The sequence below is a fragment of the Tamandua tetradactyla genome, chromosome 1 (genome assembly GCF_023851605.1).
Source record: "Tamandua tetradactyla isolate mTamTet1 chromosome 1, mTamTet1.pri, whole genome shotgun sequence".
NCBI lineage: Eukaryota > Metazoa > Chordata > Mammalia > Pilosa > Myrmecophagidae > Tamandua > Tamandua tetradactyla.
In genome coordinates, this window is record NC_135327.1 from 158,263,864 (window position 1) to 158,269,939 (window position 6,076).

Consider the following 6,076-nt stretch of genomic DNA (forward strand, 5'->3'; position numbering starts at 1 on the left):
TTTCTAATATTGAATAATTGAATCAGAAAAACGTTTGCATAATTATTGTTCTGAATAGATTCAGGTTCCTTGATGGTCAAACCAAATAATATTTTTGGAAAGAAGTCACTGTTGTTCAGAAATTAGCTTGGATGCTACTTGGCAGTATTTCACTGTCCTGACAAATACTTTAAAGATAAGTAAAGAAAAATTGGTACTAGAAAACAAAAAATTCTCATTCAAGTCCTTAGGGTAATAGAGCTCCCTCTACTCCAACACTGAATGAAGATCTGAGAGTCAGAGAATTGTGGACCTCTGGGCCGGAGCCCTCTGGATACGTCTCAGAGACAGGAACAGCTGGGCTCTCACAGGTAGGGTCCCAGTCAGGTAAATTGGTCTGACTCAAACCATCCACTAGGCTCTGATAGGAACCTAGATTCCCTTTTCCTATGGTCTGTACTCAGGTGATGACCCTTAGTAATTCCTCTCAGAAATGGTCTGGTCAATCCCATTTTGGCTTCACCTAGCACTGCTGTGGATTAGAGACCTTTTCCTTCTACCAGCCTCCTAACTGGAAAGGGAAGTGGGCAACACACTGTGCCTGGGCTGGAAGAATTTGAGTGCATGCATGACCACTCTCCACCATGTGCACACTTCTGACCCCAGTGTTTTCTTTCTCTTGTTTTATTTTTTCAAAGTGGAAAAAAATATATTTTTTAGCTGCATTAAGTTGACAAAAATGTTTTCCCACGTTATACTGAAGCATTCTTCATGTTTTATTTCCAGTGCTCATATATTTAAGGAATAAAATAATGTTAATGGGTCTCTTTTAATTAACTCCTTCAAATACATTGTCTAAAACCTGTCTAGTTCAGTAAAGGCTTATGTTGCAGTCATCTACGCAGACTCTACCAAACTGTTCCAAGTTCAGTATAACTGAAGTTCTCCTAAGTATTACATCATAGAAATACTGTTCATCATTTTCCATTGTGCCAATGAGTCTCTGTTAGAATTCTTCCTCTGCCTGTTTGGTGCAGGACTACTTGAGCTGCTGTAACTACTCAGTGGTTTCAGAAATAGTATGGTCTCCATGTAGCTTAATACCTCTTGTACAGATTTTAAACTACCACTGGTTTTCTCTTTTTCACCAATAACTAGGATGTAGTTATACTGTGCCAACTGTGAGTTTCTGATCTTCTTATTTAATATACAGCCTGAATCCAGATCAATGTCTGCCATGAATTTAGCATCATAGAATTGTTGCTGTACCTTTTGAGCATATTCATCACCTGGAGGTCCCATTGGAACTACCATTATCTGGCGCAGAGATAGCTGGAAAACCATTTGCTCTCATAGTTTTCAGTGAGGATAGCAATCATTCTCTCCACCTACCCCAAGACAGCTTGATGAACAATCACTGGCCTTTTCTTGTCATCACCGTCATGACTTACAAAAGTGAGATTAAATCTGATGCGCAACAACTGAAAATCCAGCTGAATTGTTGCACACTGGTGGAACTGACTAATTGCCTCTTTATTCTGCATGTCAATTTTCGGACCATAGAAAACTACATTTCCAGTATTTAACACCTACTTTTCACTAGACTCATTCAGGCTGTTTTCAAGTTGCTTCTCAGCTTGATTGCATACTTCAGTATCTTCAAGGAATTTCTCTGGGTGGACAGAAAGATTGAGTTTAAAAGAAAATCCAAATACATTATATACTGCATGTAGAAAATCCAGATAACCTTTTATTTCATCCTCGATCTGTTCCATGGTGAGAATATGTGAGCATCACCCTGTTGGAATCTTTGTACTCTGATGAGTCCTGTGAGTGGTCCCGACACTTGTTCCTATGAGGTACTCCAAATCGGAAATCTGCAGAGGCAACTCTTGCCAGGTTCTTGGCTGGTGATCAGACATGAGGCAGTGTCCTGGGCAGTTCATGGGGTTTCAGAGCAAATAACTCTTTCTCCATCTCAAAGGAGAACATGTTCTCACTGTAGTGCTGCCAGTGACCTGAGGTCACAGAACCCGCTATTGTAGATTTTTGGCGTAACCGCTTCTTGGCATCCTCATTTCCTATATTCACTTCTGATAAATTCAATAAGTGTATTATAAATGTAGGCTTCCTTTGGCAGGAAAAAGCAACTTTCAGGGCTGAGTTCATGGAAGAAATATAGTTCTTGGTCCCTCCCAATTTTCTTGTGATCTCAGTTTTTAGTTTCATCTTGGAACTTCTCCCACTCTTTCAACATTTTAGTATCTGGGAATGAAATGCCATAAATTCTCTAGAGAGTCTCCATATCTGCTTTACCTTCCCAGTATGTGGAGGAAGTTTTGTGTATTTTTAAAGTTTAATTTTGCCAATGTGTTTGACATGTGGACCCTGGCAGAGATCTGTAAAGAGGCCATACCTATAGACCTTGGTAGTTGGAGTATTCACTTTTTCATTTAATATCTGGTACTTGAACTTGTACTTAAACATTCCCAGTAAAATTTCTATCTTAACTTCTAATCTTTCAAAAGCCTGTTTTCTTTAATGATGTTCTCATATAAAGTCTCCAAAGAAGAGAAATCATTGCTGGACACACTCCTTTCTTCAAGGTATGTGTCATAATAGAATCCGTTTTCTATTGGCAGACCATAGCACAAACATCCACCATGGATTCCTTCCACGGCTTCACCCATTATGTGAGCATCTGAGTGCCAGTATACTGCCTGAGCTTCCTCATCCTTACACGGGAGAAGTTCCAAGATACAGTCTTCCTCCAGAGGGTGGTCTAGGTCCCAAACAACTGTATTCACTGTAGCAATAACAGTGCTGTCAGCCAGGCCTTGACTAATTCCACAGGCTCTATTATATGGTGTGGTTTTCTAGAATTCTGCACCAATCTGTTTACTATCAGGCAGAGTGATTTTAATTGGCTTGCTATCTTCTTTTGTTTTTTTTCTGCCAGAAGGGAATCATGCTCTGCTTTTAGTTTATTATATATCTCAAGATGTGTGTTAATATATTCAGGCCAAGTATTCAGCTCTGCTTGACCTCCATTCCCAGATCCTTCTTTGTTCTTCTTCTTGCCTCTTTCTTTTCACTTTTCCTTACTGATACTTTCTGGTTTGTCCTTGCCTTCCAGCTTCTTTGAAGGGTTGCTGGCCTTTTCTTCTGATATCTGTAAACCATGACTGGAAGACAGTACCAGAAGTGACCTTCTCGGGAAGAGGAGAGCAGAGGTCACTCCCTTTCTCTTCTATCAAAGAGAAATGGGCACTGGAGTCAGACTTGTTCAGAGCCCAGATCCACTACTTACTAATCATATGCCTTTAGAAGTGTTTCACCTTTTCAAAATTCAGTTTTGTTATCTGTAGAGTGGGAATAATAAATCTATTTCTCCATGATAGTCTTGTCATGACTAAATGAAAATTTATATGTAATGTACTCAGTTAATATGGTATTTGTACATAGCTGGTAATCCATGAATGCTAGTTATATTATTTTACTTTTTCTTCTTCCCCCTGCTGCCAAAATATTTAACAGCATGTGTTAAGTACCACTAGTTGTGTGACAGCAATGATACAAAAGTCTAAGAAGAGATATTGACAATGTAAGCCTGAAAAATGTGTCCAAAATGAATCATTATGGTTTAAAAGATTGCTGACCTATGCTAAAGTTAAGAAAAAAATTGCCTTTTCTTTAGAGGTGGTCTATGCTGCTTAACTCTATGCCAAAATGAATATTTTTAAAATATAAACTTGCAAAATACCCCTTATTATCATTTTTAATGTAATCATCTGACAACAATCTGTGAAGAGAGTGTAATAAGAATCTTGTATTTGAAAGCAAAGCCAGGAGGTTCTTGATTCTCTCATGCTTTCTGAGACAGTCAAAATTCCTTACTGTATATTTTTATGAAGTCTTACTCAGTAAAATTCAGTTTTTTATCTGCTATTGATCCAGAATAAACAGCTAACTAGCATTCATGTCATTAAATTGTTTTTCAGAAAACTGTGATATTTATGCAGAAACTCCATATGGCAGTTTTTTTTCCCTCCAAGTGATTTTTGTCAAAATGTACTTTCAGTATTCACTTTGATGGCAACTAAAATGCTGTCACAGTGTTCCTATGATGCTGTCAATGCAATTTTGTAGTAAATAATATTATAATGTCAATTCATGACTAAGAAGGTGACAATGTCAAGGATAAACTCTGCGTGGCTGTATCATAAATTCGACAGAAAATGCATATTTATGCAAAACTTCTTAAAATGTCAAAATTGAATCATGCAAATGTTATACTTCCAAGAGAAAAGAAATCAAGTCAGAGAAAACTTTGTTAAAGATGATGTAAATTCTGAATAATGGGAATTTTGAGTTATGTCCTTCAGGGCGACTTCAGATTATAAGTTGCTGTCAAATCTTCTGTGATAACTCTGAGAAAACACCCCCAGCCTCTCCCCACTGACAGTGCTTGCTGTCATTGAATCTGAGGTGGTTGTTTGGAGCCATTTTCAAATCCTTCCACCATGATTCGCTGGCAGTGCTGTGAAACTTCTAACTTAATGAGGAGGATGAGGTACTTACGCGTCTCTGATTTCAAGGCTTGTCATCTGTGATGGCTCTCTTCTTTCCAACCAACTCCTTTTTCTGTTTTAGTACTGGAAGAATGGAATGGAGAAGTTGCAGCTACTGAGAGCTTTACTAAGTGGAGAAGAGGTACTCAACTAATTCGTGGATTTCATTTATTATAAATCTTTATAAATTTTAAAATGCTGCTGCTACTCGGAACAGTAACACATCAGACCCTTGTCTGTTTATGGAAGTATTTTTCAATATATGGTCAATGCATGGCGTGCATCAGAATTCCTTGGATGCTTGTGGAAAAAGCAAATTCCTTCTTCGGCTCTCTCTTAGCTGCCCTGAGTCAGAATATCTGGGGATTAAGGAGACTCGCTTCCTCCCTACAAGTGTGTCCCAAGAAAGCCTAGTCATTGAAAGGGCTAAGAAAAACCTAGACATTAGTCATCCTGGCTCCAGGTCTGGTACTCATTTTTTGCAATGTTTGGCTTACAAAATCTTGCCTCTCTGTTCTGAGCAGTGACTGCTAATCAGTATTTTTCAAAGATCCTTTGGAAGGGCATTAAGTTGATACAGAGCTTTGTTGCTCCTTTTCACTTGCTTATTCACATTCTCACCCAGACAGACTGTGAAGCACCCTTGCAGTTTGCATGCATATATTTCATTGTTTCATTTCAGACACTCCTGAGAGAAAAAAAGAAGAGCTATTAATTAATATTCTGTGACAACAGGAGAAAATCAGAACTCTCCCAGACAAACCCAGACATATAATCATTTTAATTCTATTTGTGTGAAATAGTCACAGCAATCAAACTTCACCAATCAATTCTAAGTGGTTATAGCAGTCAGAGCCTCTTAAAAACGTAATGCCTCATTATCTATGAGGCCATTTAAAATTCTCTTATTGTCCTTTGTTTCTACCTTCATACCTCTGCCATCCCCCATTCCCTTAAGCTAATTTTGTTCTACATAAGGTCCTTGATGAGAAGCATCAGCAGTTGTTGGAAATGCATACTTTTGGCCTACCTCTGATCTACTGAATCATAAATTTGGGGGTGAGGCCCAGTGTTTAGCAAACCATCTTGGTGAATCTCATGTACACTAAAGTTTGGAAGCTACTGCCTTAAACTCGGGCTGCTAGAGGTTTTTTCTTTCTCTTCGATTATCCTCCTACCTTCCATTTCTTCTCATTGTCCCTTCTGCATGACTGAATTTGTGATAATTTTAATCCTGTTTCATTCAGGTTAATGAGGTTGAAAGTTTGGGAGATTATGGTCTACTAAAATTATATATGTTTTTATTCAATTATTAGACAACTTTTGAGTTCTAGGTGTTTGAGGATATGTTTGAGAATCAGACACTGGTTTTGCTCTCTTGTAACTATGAACTGTCTGTTGGGAGAGACAAAAAAAGTAAACTCATATTTACAAGGAGGTAAGTGCTATGAAACAGGGGTATTGTAAGAATAGCACTCTCATGGAATTCAAAGGAAAGAAGTTCCTCTGTAACCCTCTGTCTGGAA

The 6,076-nt window shown here is 38.2% G+C and overlaps 1 pseudogene; it reads right to left on the reverse strand.

Annotated features, from left to right (window-relative positions):
- Nucleotides 1-985: 985 nt before the first annotated feature.
- LOC143681530 (threonine--tRNA ligase 1, cytoplasmic pseudogene) lies at nucleotides 986-5,492 on the reverse strand (annotated as a pseudogene).
- Nucleotides 5,493-6,076: the final 584 nt, after the last annotated feature.